At 46.3% G+C, this 18,707-nt stretch overlaps 1 pseudogene; it reads right to left on the reverse strand.

Annotated features, from left to right (window-relative positions):
* The window catches only part of LOC135226025 (DNA-(apurinic or apyrimidinic site) endonuclease 2-like), a 36,021-nt pseudogene that overhangs the window by 14,413 nt on the left and 2,901 nt on the right, over positions 1–18,707 (reverse strand).

Consider the following 18,707-nt stretch of genomic DNA (forward strand, 5'->3'; position numbering starts at 1 on the left):
GCGTTCGGCTAGAACCATCCGAGCATAAAGAATACGCTCGAGCAATTATATTTTAACCGAAACGATTTCGGTAAATACAAAGCTGATTTGGTGTTGTCATGACAATACCAGTGTGCTAAAATCGAAACTGATAACTTCTGGGAGGTTGCAGGCACCCCGATTTGCAGTCCAATTAAGCTACAATTCGTCTCGGTCACAAACCGTAAGAGTTAACTACGGTAATGCGCCTACGGACAATTCAACTGTTAAAGAATCAATGTCGCCGAGGGTAATATACGTAGTATTATTTGTAGGTTCTGTAGCCAACGACCTCCATCCTAAATTCTTTTCCCCTCGAAGGAATGAGGAATAAGGATTTGGAGATCGAACCGCCTTCGTTCTCTAGTCAAGAGAGTGAAGGAGAAGTCTTTACCCAAAGAAGAAAGCTTCAATGGTGAACAGAATACCGAAGACGATAGATTCAAGCCAAACTGGAAGTTCCCCGTCCGTTCTTCTCTCTATTCCAGGTTAAACGCTACTGTGAATACTCTTCTTCCAGCAGCAGTCTTCTTCCAAATGCTAGAAATTACCGGAATTCGAGCATAATCGAGGTTCCCGATTATCGTGTAACAATTATCGGGGAATTCTCGCGTCTACTTTGGACCGTGGTCTTTCGCCTAAGTGTTTGGAGATCGTAAAAACTCGAACACTCTGAGTTGCGCTAGAAATTCCGTAGAATTCTAATCACTCTGCGAAACCCCCCACCGCCAATTCGTCAAACGATATCGGCTGGTGGTCCTCTCGATTCCCCGTAGGAATATCGAGAAAGGGGCAGGATCCCTCCTCAACACGACCGGGCTTACGTCAGGTAGGACCCGAAGGTCGGTAGCGCAGCCCCTAACGTGGGATCTTACAGAGAAATCTCTGTAGGATCCCTCCCCTTTCCCTCGTAGCCGTAAGGAGAGAGGGAATGGGGGAGGAATTGGATACTGGCTCGCCTTCCCAGCGGAACTAGCAGTTGGAGAAGAAAAGGAGCAGCCATCGCCTTACGGCGATGGCCTCTCAGAGCCTGGGAAAACGTATCGTCAGAGAAAACGTTTTCCCGAGGAGGGTTACGAACTCATACTGTAGGTAAGGGTCTGCCGCCACTCTGTGAACGTCGTCTGGGTGGGGCTGATCGACACCTGACAGGAGAGAGCCGATACCGTCCTCCGACGCTTCCAGTCCTCGTCGAGGTCGAAACCTCAGGAGGACCGAAGGGGTATTCAAATACGGTGTCCGAAGACACGTAGAAACGCCTCTGTCGCAGTAGGAGGTGAAGTAGCTTGTTTGACCGGCCAGAACTGAGAGAGCCTTCTTGTCCGGAGACAAGAGACTACCTGGTTCAACACAGTCGGCAAGCTCCGATCGCGGCAGACCCACCGTCGATTTGGGTTCCCTCTCGGGCCCCAAACGACTCGAGCCGAGACGGGCTCTGCTGGTGGGAGCGGCGATCCTTCCCCCCGAGGGTCGTTGTGCTGACGAATCAGCGCCATAACCTCGGCAAAGTTCCTCTGGATCTCGGAAGTCACAGCATCTTCAGAGTGGGACCATTAAGCCCTTCGAACAAGAGCATATTCCGAGAACCTTCCTCCTAAGAAGGGGGAACAGCGACAGCCCTCTCGGTCTCCCCATCCACTTGCGCATACGTCCTGGCCGGTCCAAGAACCGTGCCTGGCACGTAGGGCGTCGTGGTGGATCATGAGGGGCGCACCCCTCACGATCACTCCTCAATACCTCGCTCCTCCCGGTGTAACCCGAGGAGGTTGAAGGTACGGGAGAGGCAGACCTGCGCTCCCTCGTCGCTCGCTGGCAGAAACCAGCCGGCTTGGAGGGCTGCAGGCGATCGTCAACCCGCGGTGGCGATCGAGCTGCAGGCCTGGTCGAACCGTCTCGCTGTGTGGAGAACGGCTGGACTGAGCACAGCGGTCCGAGTCTCGAGTCACAGAGCTGGTGCTGGTTGCCGTACCCGATCGCTCTCTGTGAGAGCGACGGTCAGGCGACCTGCAGGCTCCACTGTCACAGTGAGACCGGTGCTTGTCCTCACGGCACGTCACGTCGCTGGTTCCAGCCGTGGCTGGCACCGGCGAACGAGGACCTCTTCCCAGCCTCAGCCCATGGCCGGATCGTGGACCGTCACGTCCCCGGGTAGCCAGCTGTTCGCCGCGAGAGTGAGAGCTGGTCTGGTGAGAGTCGAGTGAGCGGCTGTCACCAGTCTTCCGCCCCGTGCCGTGAACCTGACGCTGAGCGGACTCAGAGGTCTGGTTCCTGGCTGCACGGTCGCTGGTAGCGGCCGTACACTCGGTACCTCCCGCGACGAGAGGCCGAGACGGACCCTGATGCAGTGGCAGAACCACTGACACCAGGCGAGGAAGTACCGGTGTTAGTCGGTACCCCTCTGGTCCCCGTAGTCTTCTTCCTTGCGGAAGAAGAGACGGGCCCCGCTCCCGAAGGAGCAGGAGGACCAGCGGAAGGAACCCTCCCGTCCCACCGAGGTGAGACGGGTCCCGAGAAGCTCCCCCGAGGGAGACTTCTTAGGAGGGAGGAGGCAACCTTCCCTTCTCCCTTCCCTTCCTCCTTCTTCCTCGGCTGTGAAGCCTTAGAAGTCGAAGGGGAAGAGGCAGCAGCCGACGACGATGAAGAATGATGAAGACGACGACGACGACACCCTTCCTCCTCTTCTTCGTCAGCTTCCTCAGGACAGACGTAGATCTGCTATCCAGGGCGGAGCCGGGGCTGCTGTAGCCGAAGCCACAGGGCCCGGACGCACCTGTACAGACAGACCAAGTCTGGGGTAGTACCCACCACGAACAGGGACGACATCAGCAGGTATGGCATCTCAGGAACAGCAGGCACAGCCAGCACAGCATCGGTAGGGAGCAGGCGCAGCAAAGGCAGGGACAGCCAGCGCAGCAACGGCAGGACAGCCAGCGCAGCGGACTGCATGGACAGTCAGCCCAGAATTGGCAGGTACGGCGGCAGCACTGGAAACACAGGAAGTGGAGCAGCAGCCAGCAACATCCTGGTACCGGCGGCAGGTCCAGGGGCGAGCTCTAGGGCAAGCGGAAGTGTGGTCGCTGCAGCGCGGCAACCACGACGGCGGCGGCACGCCCCCCTCTCGGTACGGCGAACGGCACTTCACAGCGGGCTGTAGGCAAGACTGTTTACCACGTGAGGCGAGTACACCAGGTGAGGAGGGACGTCGTCACCTGGAGCGTGGTCACCACTCCATGGGTGACCGCAGTAGGCCCAGACATAGAACCGCAGCCCCTGGACACTAGCACGCCCTGCAAATGGAAGGACGCCCTACTCACCAAGGTCCACCCTCGTGGCAGTAGCACCTGCGGAAATAACAGTAGTAGCGATTAGTGGGGGGGGGAAGTCCCCTCGCGCGGGGGGGTGAGCCCTCTCCCGAACGAGTGGAAGACCCCGAATACAATTGTACATCAGGCAAGGAGCGCCCTCCCCCGCGCTCGACGATCGGGCGAGGAGAAGAACGCCGATAACCTTCCCCCTCCCAAGGGGAAGGGCCATCTGTGGGAGCTGAGCGGGGGGGGTTCTCGTTCTTCGCCCCACCCCCGCACAGCACCCATGTACCCAACAATAATATAAGAGCCCGAGAGCAAATCGTGCCATCGGCCCGAATGCAAGGGCATAAGGATCAATTCCCTGACTGAGCGGAACTTGAACAAATAAATATTGATGCAAATCAATAATAAAGGAATAAAATGAAAAAGAATCTTGCATTACGATTCACTTCACAATGATAAGGGCTTCGGATCGAGCGCATTTGCGCCCTCGGTACCGAGCGCAAGGGTAAAAAGGATCCATTTCTTACCTTTTATGGATCAAGGTTTATGGAAACCTTGATCCATAATGAATTGATGCAATCAAAATATATATGAAATGAAAAAGAATACTGCGCTTGCGATTTCACTTCATACATAAAAGGGGAAGGATCAATTCCCGGGAAATAGCGGAAACATTGATCCCAGTAACCAATGCAATCTCAATAAAATATGAAAATGAAAAAGAACTGCACTTGCGATTTCACTTCATTCAAATAAAAAGGGGAAAGGATCAATTTCCGGGTAAGCTCGGAAACTGATCCAAAATGAGTATTGCTACAATCAAAATAAATATATGAAAATGAAAAAGAATACTGTACTTGCGATTCCACTTCCATACAGAATAAGTTTCCGTGCCGAGCGCATTCGCTCGGCAACGCCAGCTACAGGTCAAAAAAATATAAATGAAAAAGAGCACTTACTTACGATTTTTCATCTACACATTTCCAACCAAAATATACGCTCCGGAGCGAGCGCTCTCTCCGCCCTCGGCACCGAGCACACAATACGAGGATCATTTCTGGGAAAATGAATTCCCGCACTTACGCCCTTCAGTCCCGGCACTCGGGTAATCGAGGGCGTGGTGAAAACCAAGATCCTTTAATTCACAATTGAATTCAATGGAAATAAATCATGAAATGATTGTACTTACAATTCAGTTTTTCACTAGATAAATAGAAAAAGAAAAACACAACCATGCGAAAGCAACGACGACGAAGCGGGCAGAGAGCGATGATACACGTCCACACGCCAGCAGGCCGAAAGCAAAAGTGATTTGTTTACCTACCAGTCGCGCGCGCGCCTGTCGGACAAGCAGTTAACTCCACCGAACCCCTTGTTCGAAAGCTTACGACCTATCAGCTGCCGCTAGTACCTTCTATTGTAAAAGGACCCGAAGGTTTGTATGCCGTGTCGGAACAAACTGTAAAATGGGGGGTTCCATTCATAGAAGGAATTCTTTTTCGGTAAAAATCTGTCACTGGCACTCCAACCTTTAATTTAACATTTAATACCTTTATGGAATGCTGCGTGATAATGGCTCGTCCTTCACTGTCCAAATTTCTTAATTCTTCCTCAGTCCAATGCCCAGCAAGTGATTCAGGAGTCCCCCCTTTATCCAGTAAATTTCCTCCATATAAACCTGTAAAAAACATTAGCTGATGAATTAAAATTTACTATCAAAATAACAAGATTGCTTAAAAGCTCTTTGAGTATAGAGTAAGATCATTGTAATTTTTTCTAGATATACAAATTCATGTCCTTTATAAGGATTACATATGACGAAAGTTGGTTGTTGAACTTGGTAACAAGGTAGTTAACTAGTGGCAGAAAAGTAAGGGATGGGAGAATAATTCAACTACAGGATCACTTTTTCCTTTAACAGGGTTGCTCAGTGGTGGGATTATACTCACACTTCAGGTTTATATCATTAGGAAAAATACAAAATATCCATCATTTGCAATTTTTTCTTACAAATACAAACCACCTTTTACCTGAAGCCACACTACATAGGTGAGAAATATTTTCTAATGAACATTGCTGATGTTGCTGTCCTGCATTATCAGCTCCCTGGTCATATACTATGTGAACAGGGAAGTATGACTCTTGTAACACTTGTACAGCCTGGCATGCATGATGTGCCAAAGTATGGCTACTACAAAAACAGAAGAACTTTGACTTTGTGTGTGGGATAGGAAGATAAGCTCAAAATACCAGCATCTATGTACTATTACCTGAAAGACCTTCCTGAGCATAAACTGGAGTAGCTTCCTTTGAGCAAAATGTAGCAACACCAGAATACCCACTCCTGAAAAAATAAAAAGTAAATATTTCTTTCTTAAGAAAGTTTCACAAAAAGGGTCACATCCAACCACATGTTTAGCAATACTGTACTAAAATATTAATTTCAATAAAAAAAATGACAATTTGTCCAAAATTGCATTTTTCCTAACTATACAAACCTGAGGTCCTTTTACAATAGGAAGGTAACTAGCAGCAGCTGGACGGTCGTAAGCTTCGAACAAGGGAGTTCAGTAGTTAACTGCTTGTCCGACAGTGCGTGCGCCGCGCGACTGGGAGGTGAAGAATCACTTTTGCTTTAGGCCCAGGCAAAAAACACAGAGTGAGGGGTGGCATGAGGTGGGACTATGTGTAAAAGGACCTCAGGTTTGTATAGTTAGGAAAAATGCAATTTTGGACAAATTGTCATTTGTTCCAACACGGGATACAAACCTTTCAGTCCTTTTACAATAGGCTTTTACAATAGGAAGACTCACTTCTTGGTGGGAGGAATCTGAGTCTTTTGTGAACAGACTGGTGTTCGCCCAACCTTGGATTGCCTCCCTGGTCGTTAGAGCGAGGGAGGGATCCTAGCCTCTGTCCGATTGATCGGGGTGTGCACTGCAGGATCAATGGTCAGACCTCTGTACTCAAGTAATAAGAGAGAGGCAAGCGTATCTCTTAAAACTAGCAAGCAAGAACTTGTTCCTGTTTGCAAGGGGCAACATGAAGTTATGAGTTTGTCTTTTGTTGGCTTCCACTCTCCCCCCCCCTTGTTTGGGGAAGTGGTGGATATTCACTCCTATCCCTAGTGAAAGGGATAGGATGGGGCTCGGTCGAGTAGCTTACCTGCATCTCACCCTTCCAGCAGGGTGACGACCGTGTCCCTCTGCCCACAGGTAGAGGGGAGAAAAAGATGGGAAAGAGGAGCCAGTTACACTCTCAATCACTCATCCATTCTGCAGTCACACCAGGAATTGATGCTGTTCGGCCTGCTAGGGTCTGGGTTAGCTACACAATGTGTTGAGCCGCCACCACGGGTCCTAAGGTACCAGTGTCCAAGGACCTGTGGGCTATATCCTAAAGGTCGAAGGAGGTGCATGTGGTCTGGTTGGACCAGACCCCTGACTTCAGTACCTACGCCACGGAGAAGTTCTTGCGGAATGCGAGGAAGAACCAATATCTCTGACTTTGTGGGCTCTCGGACGAAGGGTACGGATGTCGTCGCTACCATCAGCCTCGTACGCCCTCCTGATCACCTCACGCAGTCAAAAAGAAAGTGTGTTCCTGTATACTTCTTTCTTGGTCATCCTGGTGCTAACGAAGAGGCATCAACACTCAGACCTGAGGTGTCGTTCAGACAGTGCCGTTGCGCCCTCACAGGACAAAGCAGCATCTCCTTCGCATCGAAGGCAGTGAAATCCATTAGGGAGGGGATTGTGAAGGACTCGAACTAATCGGCAGGGACCAAGAAGGTTCTGAGTCTTCGCTATGAAGTTCGGTACGAAATCGAGCCTCACAGATCCCCATCCCCTGGATGCTTGACTTCGCAGGAAAAGTCATGCAGTTCCCTGAGAGGAAAAGAAGGGAAAAGTCGCTATGACCTATCCGTCTTCTCGACTTCGGTGATGTCCAGTACCCATACTGGTCTATCCGTCTGCAAGCGAAGTCTGCAGCGAAGTCTGCAGCGAAATGTCTTGCATTCTCCTATCCCATTGCAGCGACGAAGTTTCTTCTTATCAGTAGTGGATAGGACACCGATACTCCATGGTGGGTGTCAATGGTATGGGTACTAGGACAAGCTATTAGACGAAAGTAATGATTGATCTGGAACAACCGAACTAAGTCCACAGCATAGATCGTAACTGACTCGGGCGCTCTGACAGCTGCCAACTGACTGCGTTAGGTAGTGAGGCAAGTGTCCAAGTCATGTGACCTTCGCCTTTAAAGGGTTATGCCGAGAGACCATACAAATCGTCTATTTGTTTGCCACCGATGCCGGACGGCTAGGTGATGATTCTCTTAAGGCATGTGCCCAACAGGCGAAAGTCAATTGCCTTCTAGGGACCAAGGTCCCTGATGGCAAGACACTCTCATAGTAGTTGAATCTCAGCTAGGGAGAAACAACACTATGTGTCGTTGAAGACGAAGGTGGAAGGTTAGTGCAACCTATGTCTTCACAGCCGAAAATCAAGAGAAGGATTCTCAAGATTCTGAACCTGTGCTTACCAAGGACTGAAAACGCTAAAATGTTATTGTTAGTTATACAATTAAGTTTGTTCATACTTACCTGGCAGATATATATATAGCTGTATTTTCTGACGTCCGACAGAAAATTTCAAAACTCGCGGCACACGCAGTGGGCGGCCAGGTTGGTAGTACCCATTTCCCGCCCCCGCAGGGAGGCGGATATCAGGAACCATTCCCATTTTCTATTCATATTTTTTATTAATGTCTCTGTCTCCTGAGGGGAGGAGGGCGGGCACTTTAATTATATATATCTGCCAGGTAAGTATGAACAAACTTAATTGTATAATAACAATAACATTTTGTTCATGCCACTTACCTGACAGATATATATATAGCTGAATCCCACCTTCGGATGGTGGGAAGAGACAGAATAGGATTTTTTAGGAAACTTAAATTAAGTAGATGATATACATCTTGGTTCCTTACCTGTTTGCAAAGTAGACTATGTGATTACTGTCACGTAAGGCTGCTTTTGCTTAACACAGAGTTGCCAGCCAGGTGGAGACCTGTAGTGCTGGTGCGCTCTGGATGATCTGTCAACGGGTGCAAGACTCAGCGTGACAAGATCATCGAGGCCATACAAATGAGGGCAACGAAGCAACTGACCACCACCTGACCAACTATTCACGAAACCCCTTAAAACTAACTAAAGGATGGGAGATCTTCACATAAGACTCACCACAACCTAAAAACACAACAACCTAACCTAAACCTAACTAAGGGATAGGGAAAGAGCTACTTCCGGACCCCAATACTGTGTCCGCAGAAACGTATGGCCCCAGTGCATTACAATCGTCATAAATCGTTCTCACATCCCTTAGGTAATGTGAGGCGAAGACGGAGTTACTCCTCCAAAAGGTGCAATCAAGGATGTCCTTGATTGACATGTTTCTTTGGAAGGCAAGAGAGGTAGCGACGGCTCGAACTTCGTGCGCTTTTTACTCGGAAGAGGCTCAAATCAGTCCCTTCTGGAAAGATGAATGAGCCTCCCGATGGTGTCCCTTAGAAAGAAAGCAACAGCACTTCTTCGATAAAGGTACTCTGGTCTCTTCACAGAGCACCAGAGGTTACCTGAGGGACCTCTTACCTCTTTCGTTCTATGCACGTAGAACTTGAGAGCCCTGACCGGGCACAGGACTCTCTCTGGTTCTTGGCCCACCAGACTTGACATACCCTTGATCTCGAAAGTCTTCAGCCAAGGGTTCGAAGGATTTTCATTCTTCGCCAAGAAAGTTGGGTTCAACGAGCAGACAGCATTGTCCCCTTTGAATCCCATTAACTTGCTAAACGCTTGAATTTTCACTAACTCTCTTAGCCGTCGCAAGAGAAGTTAGGAAAAGAGCCTTCCTTGTCAGTTTCGAAGAGACGCTGCCTGAAGCGGTTCGAAAGTGCTCGACATAAGGAATTTAAGGACTACATCCAGGTTCCATGATGGAGGTCTCATTTGAGGAACCTTCGAGGTCTCGAAAGACTTAACAGGTCATGAATGTCCTTGTTGTCAGACAGGTCGAGGCCTCTGTGCCTAAAAACCGCTGACAACATGCTTTTATATCCCTTGATGGTAGGGACGGCTAATTTCTGCACATTCCTGAGAAAGAGCAGAAAATCAGCTATCTGGTTTCACAGAGGTCGAGGAAGAGGAAACTCCCTCCTTTTTACACCATGCCCTGAAGGAAAGCCCACTTCGATTGGTAAACAGCTCTTGTGGAAGCACGTCTCGCATGTGCGATTGCTCTCGCAGCTGCTTTCGAAAAACCTCTCGCTCTGGCCAACTTTTCGATAGCCTGAACGCAGTCAGACCCAGAGCGGAGAGGTTTTGGTGAAACCTTTCGAAGTGATGCTGTTTGAGTAGATCTTTCCTCCAGGGCAATGTCCTTGGAAAGTCTACAAGGAAAGACATGACCTCTGTGAACCATTCTCTCGCTGGCCACATCGGAGCGATCAGGGTTAACCTCGTCCCTTCCGAGGCCGCAAACTTCCTCATGACTTCCCCCAGAATCTTGAATGGTGGGAAGGCGTATAAGTCTAGCCCGTCCAATTCCAAAGCAAAGCGTCTACCGCGATTGCTTCTGGATCCAGGACCGGGGAGCAGTAAAGAGAAGTCTCTTGGTCCTTGACGTTGCGAATAAGTCGACCAGTGGACGTCCCCACAACGTCCACAGGTTCTCGACAAACGTCTTCGTTCAAGGTCCATTCCGTTCGGTAGGACTTGGTCTCGACGACTGAGAACGGTCTGCCCTGACGTTTTGCACTCCTGCAATGAATCTCGTCAGGATAGTCACCTTTTTTCTCTTTGCCCACAGCAGAATCTCTCTCGCTAGGGAAAACAACGTTCTGGAGTGTGTTCCTCCCTGGTTTTTTAAATAAGCGAGTGCTGTGGTATTGTCCGAGTTTATCTGAACAATCTTGTTCTCCAAACTCTTTTTCGAAGAACTGCAGGGACAGAAATACTGCTGCCAGTTCTTTGACATTTATATGCCAGGCTACCTGTTTCCCTCTCCAGGAGCCTGACACTTCCTTCCCCCCTAGTGTTGCACCCCATCCTGTGATGGAAGCGTCTGAAAAACAACACTAGGTCGGGGGCTCAGAAGACTTAGGACATGCCCTCTTGAAGCTTCTGAGGGTCCAACCACCATCTTAGGTGGTTCTTGATTGGAAGCGATATTCTCAATATGGCATTGAGATCGTCCTCCTTGCCTTCCACTCGTCCGCAAGGAAAAATTGGAGAGGCCTGATGTGCAGTCTTCCCAAGGAAACAAACCTTTCTAGCGAGGAATGGTCCCCAGCAGACTCATCCATTCCCTCGCCGAGCAAGTCTCTTTCCTTAGAAAGGCTGAGATCTTTTCTAAGCCTAGCCGCTGACGTTCCTGGGACGGAAACGCTCGAAAAGCCACTGAATCCATCTGAATCCCCAGATCACGATGGACTGTGTTGGGTCAGATGCGACTTTTCGAGGTTGACCAGAAGTCCCAGGGACTTCGCTAAGGCTAAAGTGAACTGCAAGTCCTTCAGACACTTCTCTCTCGACGACGCTCTGATCAGCCAGTCGTCGAGGTACAGGGAAACTCTTATTCCCGAAGAGTGTAGCCACCTCGCTATGTTCTTCATTACTACTGTGAACACCATCGGAGCCGTGGTCAGTCCGAAGCACATAGCTCTGAACTGCCATACTTTGTTGTACTGCTAGACAAACCTTAGATAACTTTCTTGAAGATGGGTGGATCGGGATGTGAAAGTACGCGTCCTGCAAGTCTAAGGACACCATCCAGCACCTCGCCCGGTCTCAATGCTCCCAGAACAGAATGAGGCGTCTCCATCGTGAATTTGTTTCTTTTCCACAAAAAGATTGAGCCTGCTTACATCTAGAACTGGACGCCAACCTGACGACTGCTTCGGTACTAGGAAGATTCTGTTGTAAAACCAGGAGACCCCAGGTCCGCGACTTGTTCCACCGCTCTTTTGTCGATCATCTGCTGAAGGAAGATCGAACAATACTTTCTTCTTTTTCTCCCTGATAGGATGGAGAAAGGTCTCTGGGAGTCGTAGAAAGAGGACGGAAGATCTAAAAAGGGGATCTTGTACCCCTGCTCCACGATCTTGAGGGACCCAAGAGTCCGTGTCTCTCTCTCTCCCACGCTCCCGCAAAAAACTTCAGTCTGGCTCCGACTGGTGTCTGAAGGACATGCTTCTCACTTGGAAGGCTGTGGCTTAAAGGAAGCTCTTCCTCGTGAAAACCCTCTCCCTCGAGGAGCTGCTCTCGAGGGGGGAGCCCACGAAAGGGCTTAACTTTCTTCAGCGGTCGAACCGCAGCTGAGAGGTTGAAGGTACGGCTGACCGTCTTGTAGACTGGGCCAAAAGGTCCTGAGTTGCCTTACCTTACAGACCTTACAGACCTTACAGTTTGTTCGGTGCCCCAGGTCCCTCAGTGTGAGGCGCCTCTAATGTCTACCAGAGAGTTGCTAGTACATCTTCCGGTATATTTTGCATCTTCCAATCTTGGATGGTCTGGGATGCAGTTTAGATATTTGTCGAGCTTATTCTTAAACACATCTACGCTCAACTCCTGATATATTCCTCAGATGAGCTGGCAACGCATTGAATAGACGCTGCATTATCAATGCTGGTGCGTAGTGGATTAATGTCCTGTGTGCTTTCCTTATTTTTCCTGGTATAGTTTTGGGCACTATTAATCTACCTCTGCTTGCTCTTTCTGATATTTTTAGTTCCATGATATTTTCTGTTATTCCTTCTATCTGTTTCCATGCCTGAATTATCATGTAGCGTTCTCTTCTCCTTTCTAGACTATATAATTTTAAGGATTGTAGTCTTTCCCAGTAGTCTAGGTCCTTAACTTCTTCTATTCTAGCTGTAAAGGACCTTTGTACACTCTCTATTTGTGCAATATCCTTTTGATAGTGTGGGTACCATATCATATTGCAATATTCAAGTGGACTACGAACATATGATAAAGCATAATCATGTGGTTCAGCTTTTCTTGTTTTGAAGTGCCGTAACAACATTCCCATTTTTGGGGCTTTACATTTTGCCAACAGAATTGCTATTTGATCATTGCATAACATGTTCCTATTCATCATCACACCAAGGTCTTTAACTGCTTCCTTATTTGTGATTGTCTCATTATTAGGTCCCCTATATGCATATAGCTTTCCTTCTCTGTCTCCATAATTTTATTGATTCAAATTTTATCAGTTAATACCATCCTATTTACCTCTGCCCAATCATATACTTGTTAGGTCTCTTTGTAGAGCGTTCCTATCTTCATCACAAGTAATTTCTCTACTTATTCTTGTGTCATCAGCGAAACTACTCACTACCGAATCCTTAACATTACTGTCTATGTCTTCAATCATAATAACAAACAATATTGCAGCTAGCACCGTACCTTGTGGCACACCGGATATTACCTTGGTTTTCATCCGATTTCTCATCGTTTGCAATAACTATCTGTTTTCGTGTGTAAAAATTCTTTTAACCATCTTCCTACTTTATCTACGATATTGTGTTTTTCTAATTTTCTTTTGTAATATATTTATGGTCTACTTGTCAAAAGCTTTTGCAAAGTCTAGATAAACCACATCTGTTTCACTTCCGCTTTTCATATTTTTGAATATGTTCTCACGGTGGACTAACAGTTGGGTTTGTGTACTTTTCCGGGTACGAAACCGTGTTGTCCTATATTAAACAAATTATTTTTTATTAAATGTTTCATAATATTTTTCTTCATTACCCTTTCATACACTTTCATAATATGTGATGTTAGACTCACAGGCCTATAATTACTTGCCTCTAGTCTTGATCCACTTTTGAAAGTAGGGTGATATATGTAATTTGTGCTCATCATAAATCTTGCCTGTATCTACACTTTGTCTTAATAATATTGCAAGTGGCTTTGCGATAGAATGAACTACTTTCTTAACAAAATAGCAGGGACTACCAGCCGGCCCTGCAGCAGCTCATTAATTTCATTAATTGCCTGCACAATATCAGCTTCATTAATTTCTATGTCAGCTAAATATTCACTATTTTCTTCCCTTACTTCTATATCATTATCTTCATTATCTATTCTAGGGTGAATTCTCTCTATATCGTTCTGCCAGTATGTTGCAAATTTCCTTTTTTTTCATTCGTTTTAATCTCCCTTCAATTCTCAGAGGGCCTATTTCTATTCTTCTTTTATCCATCTTCTTCGCATATGAGTATAATAGTTTGGGGTTTTTGCTTGATATTTAATAGGGTTTTTTCTTCCAAGTCCTGTTTTTCATTTTTCTTTTGATTGTATAATCTTTTGTTCTGCATTTTCTATCTACTTTTTAGTTTCTATAACTTTTCCATGCATTTTTTTCTTTGCAAGACCTTTTTCCACTTTCTGATTTTCTGGAAAAGGACAAGATCCTTCTGTCTCTTGGTATGCATGAATGATGTTTACTTTTCTTCTTCGGTATATATTTTTCCACTATTTTCTCCAATATTTTATATAATATCTCCGTATTTACCCCTTATGTCATCACTTACGAAAAATGTTATCCCAATCTTTGTTTAATTCTTCATTAATTTCTGACCATTTTATATTTTTACCTGTAGAAGTTGTATTTCCCATATCCTTCCCACTTTTTCATTTCTTGCTTATCTCTATTTTCACTTGCTTTGGAATGAACTGTTAATTCTATGACATTATGGTCTGAAATACTCGCATTATAAACTATTATTTCTTTAACATAATTCATCTCGTTCACAAATACTAGGTCTAAAGTATTTTCCTTTCTTGTTGGCAGGTGATTTATTTGTTGAATGTTGTATTCTAGTAGCATATCGTAATAGCTTTTCAATTGCCTCTTATCTTCTGCACTACTATTACTCTCTTTTTTATATGTATAAGTACAACCACAATCTCCTATTCGTTCTTTCCATTCTACGAAAGGAAAGTTGAAGTCACCAGATAGGAGAATAGTCCAGTCCTTGTGATTTCTACATATATCATCCAATTTTTCAATTATTAAGTCAAACTCTTTAGTATTAGGAGGTCTATATATTACTATGTTCATCAATTTTTCTGATTCAAATTCTACCGCTATTAGTTCACATTCTGAGTTACTATATTTCTCAATATATTTTTCCTTGTTTTTTTGTCTTTCCCATATATTGCGGTTTCCCTTCCCCCTTGATTCCTATTTTTTCTATCTGATCTATAAGTTTGGAACCCTTTTATTTGATCATCATTCCCCAGTCTCTTGGGAATACCAGGTTTCACTATATTTCATTATATCTATTTTTCTTTTCATTTTGGGTTAGTTCTTCTAAGTACTCTATTTTTTGCTTTTTGAGTTACTCGTAACTAAACCCTGCGCATTCATCACTATGATGGTTTGCGTGTTTTTCTCCTTCATTTAATACTGGTTAGTATAAGGATTTTCCCATGTCTCTTTTCCTGTTCTGGTATGTTGTTCTTTTTTTTCATTTTCCAGAAATTCTGACATTAAAAAATCCAACTTTTCCATAATATTTGATCTTCCTTCATCATCATTATTCATTTTGTGTCTGAATCTGCATTTCTCCCGTTTCTGCAATATCCTCTTGCATAATAAATACAGTTATTATCTCTTGAGTAGAATTTCGGAGCTGATGCTTTGAAATTTTTTGCTGACACCTCTGCATATCTCATTGGTGTTTGCTTTTCTCTTTTACCTGATATTCTTGATTTCTCTCTTTATTTGTTTCTTTCTTATTTTGGATTTTATTACTTGGTTGGTTATTTATTTGATTATGATTCATGGCTACAGGGTGCATATATTTGCATTTTTTGTCGAACTTACATCCTTTTCCTTCTTTTAGGTTTTTACATATTTTTGGATGCAGATCTCTGCAATCATCCCCATATCCATCTAAGTATGCACATTTACCATATATTTCATAGTTTTGACATATCTTAGGATGTTTGTAGTAACATCTTTCTCCAAATCTGCAATTCCCTCTTTTCAAAAGGTTGCAGATTTTGTCTTTCTTGTCTATTTTTTCCTCTTTCCCGTCATTGTGTAGATCTGGGTAGAGCCTCTTCGGGATTTGCTTTTCTGTGTCATATCGTAATTTATTTCTTCGTAGTATGCTGCTTTATTGCCTCATATGTAGTATCAATGAGTATCTCTGCATCCATACTTTTATCTTGTTCTTTGTTTTCCTTATTTTTTTCTGTCATTTCATTTTTGTTTACTTCTCTTCCGTTTTTCCTCTTCTTCTTTTTCTCTTCTTCTTCCTCTTCCTCTTCTTCTTCATCCTCAACTATTTGTACATTCAATCTTGATTTAATAACATTGTCTATCCATGATAGACATGTTGAACAAAAAATTCTTGTATCTTTTCTCAAATCTTGTATTACCTCAGCACACTGTGGATGGGTCGAATGTTGCATGCAGCACATTTTCTGATTAGGTTTTGTGGATTGACTATGCTATACCAAACCTTACACAGTTTGCATGCTTTTGGCATTCTTTTTCCTAATGCATCAATTAGGATATTCACAAGATTCACCTTATTCATTTTCTTTGTCGGAATATGTTGGTTTATGTATATTTTCTTTATGAGTCTCTTGACCACTTGGATTTTATTTGGAACTTCTTCAATTATTTTCAAGATGTTTTCATTAGATTTGTTCCAGTTTGAAGGATTATATCCTTCTAATATATCTATGAATGCTTTTGTATCTTTTTGGTTAGGACTGTTGCTGATTTCATAGATGAGAAATGCCAGTTCCCTTCCTGCTACCTCATCGTATTGCGAATCTGCTAAACACGCCAAATTACGCCACCTCTTCTTCCCGCAGTTGGAACTTACTGCCATCTTGTTCTGATTTATAGTATTACACTTGATAAACTAACTTAGAAGACGCTTTATCCTACTATTTTCACACTATCTTATCACCGATAGTTTCACTGAACACTTCTAGATATTTTCTCAAATTCTAGTCGTATGTTAAACTTGTGATATCTGTTGATTAATCTGACTTCACGCGGGAACGTCTCACCAAGCAAGATGGTCCTTTACCAAAGTCTGGGGAAGAGATGGTTCGAAAGAGGCGAAAAACAGCAAATCCGCTTTCTGAGCTGGAGTCACCGAACGAGCTGTGAAGTTGCACAGCAAAGCTCTCTTTTTTAATAAAGCCGTTCCAAAATGAGATACAAGCTCCTCCGAACCATCCCTGACGGCTTTGTCCATACATGCTAACACGCTGGACAGCTCCCCCAGACTGAGAGATTCTGGGCTTCTCGCTTGCAGATCCAGAACTCCCAAACACCAGTCAAGGAAGTTTGAACACCTTCCAGCGTTCCTGAGCAGACCCTTCAAATGATGGTCCAGTCTCCGACGAGGTCCAGGTTACCTTAGCAGAAGGGTAAAAGCGACCTCCTCTGCAAATCCACCCTAGGCTGGAGAAATCTCCTTGAGCCGAAGAAGGGATACGAACTCCCACTTCATCTTTGGTTCTATACCAAATGCCCCCTTTTCCACTAAGTCTAGTTGGAGGCAAGGCGAAGGTCGTCTTGCCTTGGTCTCTCCTTCGTACCATCCATCTTGGGAGCTTTTTAAAGGCACGTTTCGTTGAGAGAGAAGTTTTCATCTCTACAAACTCCGGGGTTTTTTCCAGTTTTTTAGATGAAGAAAACTGCGAAGGAGGAGACTTGGGAGCTGCGGCTGAAATTTGTCTTCAAAAGAAGAACGCAAGAGTCGTACGAGGACTTTATAGTCCGAGATAGACGGGGCTGCAGCAGGTTCCTCTTCAACCGATTCAGCCGAACTACTTAGCTCTCCTTCTTCTCTAAACGGAAGAGGAGACCGTCTGTCAGGAGAGGGCGTCCTAATATCAGGTCTTGGCTTGATCAAAGGACCCCTATCCTTGCTAGAGGCAGCCTTATTTCGGCTGTCTTCTTTATGACGCTTACTGCTCGATGAAGGTAGAGCGTCCTGAGGAGGACGAGCGTCCTCAGCGCCTTCCGCAGCAGTCTCACCTGCCCGAGAAGCGTCCTTACATTTCTTTTTCGCTGGCATACGTGCCTGTGCGCGTAAACTAGCGTCTGGGGGTACGACTTCTTGGTCAGAATCCCCAAAAACGTCTTGAAAGGCGGCCTGAACGTCCTGGCGAGCTTCCTGCCAAGCGTCCTGTGAGCGTGCCGACTCCTGCAGCGTCCTGCCGAGCGTCCTGTCTAGCGTCCTGTGAGTGTCCTGCCGAGCGTCCTGTCTAGCGTCCGTAGCTGCTGTCCAGACGTCCTGACGAACGTCCTGCCTAGCGTCCTGCCAAGCGTCCTGACGAAGTCCGCTAGTCTGCCAAGCGTCCTGACGAGCTCTTGACAGCGTCCTACGAGCGTCCTGCCGAACGTCCTCGTACGAGGCGTCCTCCTCAAAAGCGTCCTGATGTAACGGTCCTTCTAGAGGACGAACGAGATCGGGCGAATCGCCCGAAGGAAGAAGCCGATCGGCGAACGAGACGAAGTAGGTAAGGAGAAGGAGGGACTGCTTAGTCCCTGACAGGCAGGATAAGGTCCTTCCTCCGCTTAGGCTCGACTGCTGCTGGGCGAGTCCTCTGAGCCATAAGCGAGGATAGCTGGTCCTGAAGGGACAAAAGAATGTTCTTCGTTGGGGAAGAATGAACAGAGGAAGCAGGACTGATCCTGTGAGAAGACGAGGGGCGAGGGGACGCCTCCTTCCTTCTCACAGGTACAGCTACCTGCTTCTCAGGTATACGCGCCTGTGCACGCACCCAGGCGTCCTCATCGGAGGAGATATCCTACCTCTCTTCTGAGGCGGAAACACGTCATAACGCGTCCTCCGACGAAACGTGGCGAAAGAGGACGTGAAAGCGTCCTCGCACAAACATCCTTTTCAAAGGACGAGAGTCTCTCCGAGCGCTCCACCCCTTGCGCGGGGATGGACGCTTCGGAGGACGAAAAGCACTCTTTCAGGACGCGCGCGTTCGTGCGGCGCTCCTTGGCAGCCTGGGTCTTTTGCTACAGGGTCCTGCCGAAGGGACGCCAGATCGGTGGGAAGCCCCCGTAACCCTCTTGCGGCTTTCGACATACCTACTCCCGTGGGTCTTGGGAGTCTGATAGAGGTCTAGGCCTAGAGGCATTATTGGGGCCGATCTGACGCCCCCTCCACAACACTGGGGGCACGATCACACACTTGCACCGACCAGTTTCTAAGGCTTTCACTTTGGTCTCCAGAGTGCGAAGAGACTCCAAAATCAGAGAGAGAGCATTCGCTTCTCCGACACAGAATCAGAGCCCGAAGGCAACACAGGTTTAGGGG

Source organism: Macrobrachium nipponense, chromosome 14, assembly GCF_015104395.2.
Source record: "Macrobrachium nipponense isolate FS-2020 chromosome 14, ASM1510439v2, whole genome shotgun sequence".
Classification (NCBI taxonomy): Eukaryota; Metazoa; Arthropoda; class Malacostraca; order Decapoda; family Palaemonidae; genus Macrobrachium; species Macrobrachium nipponense.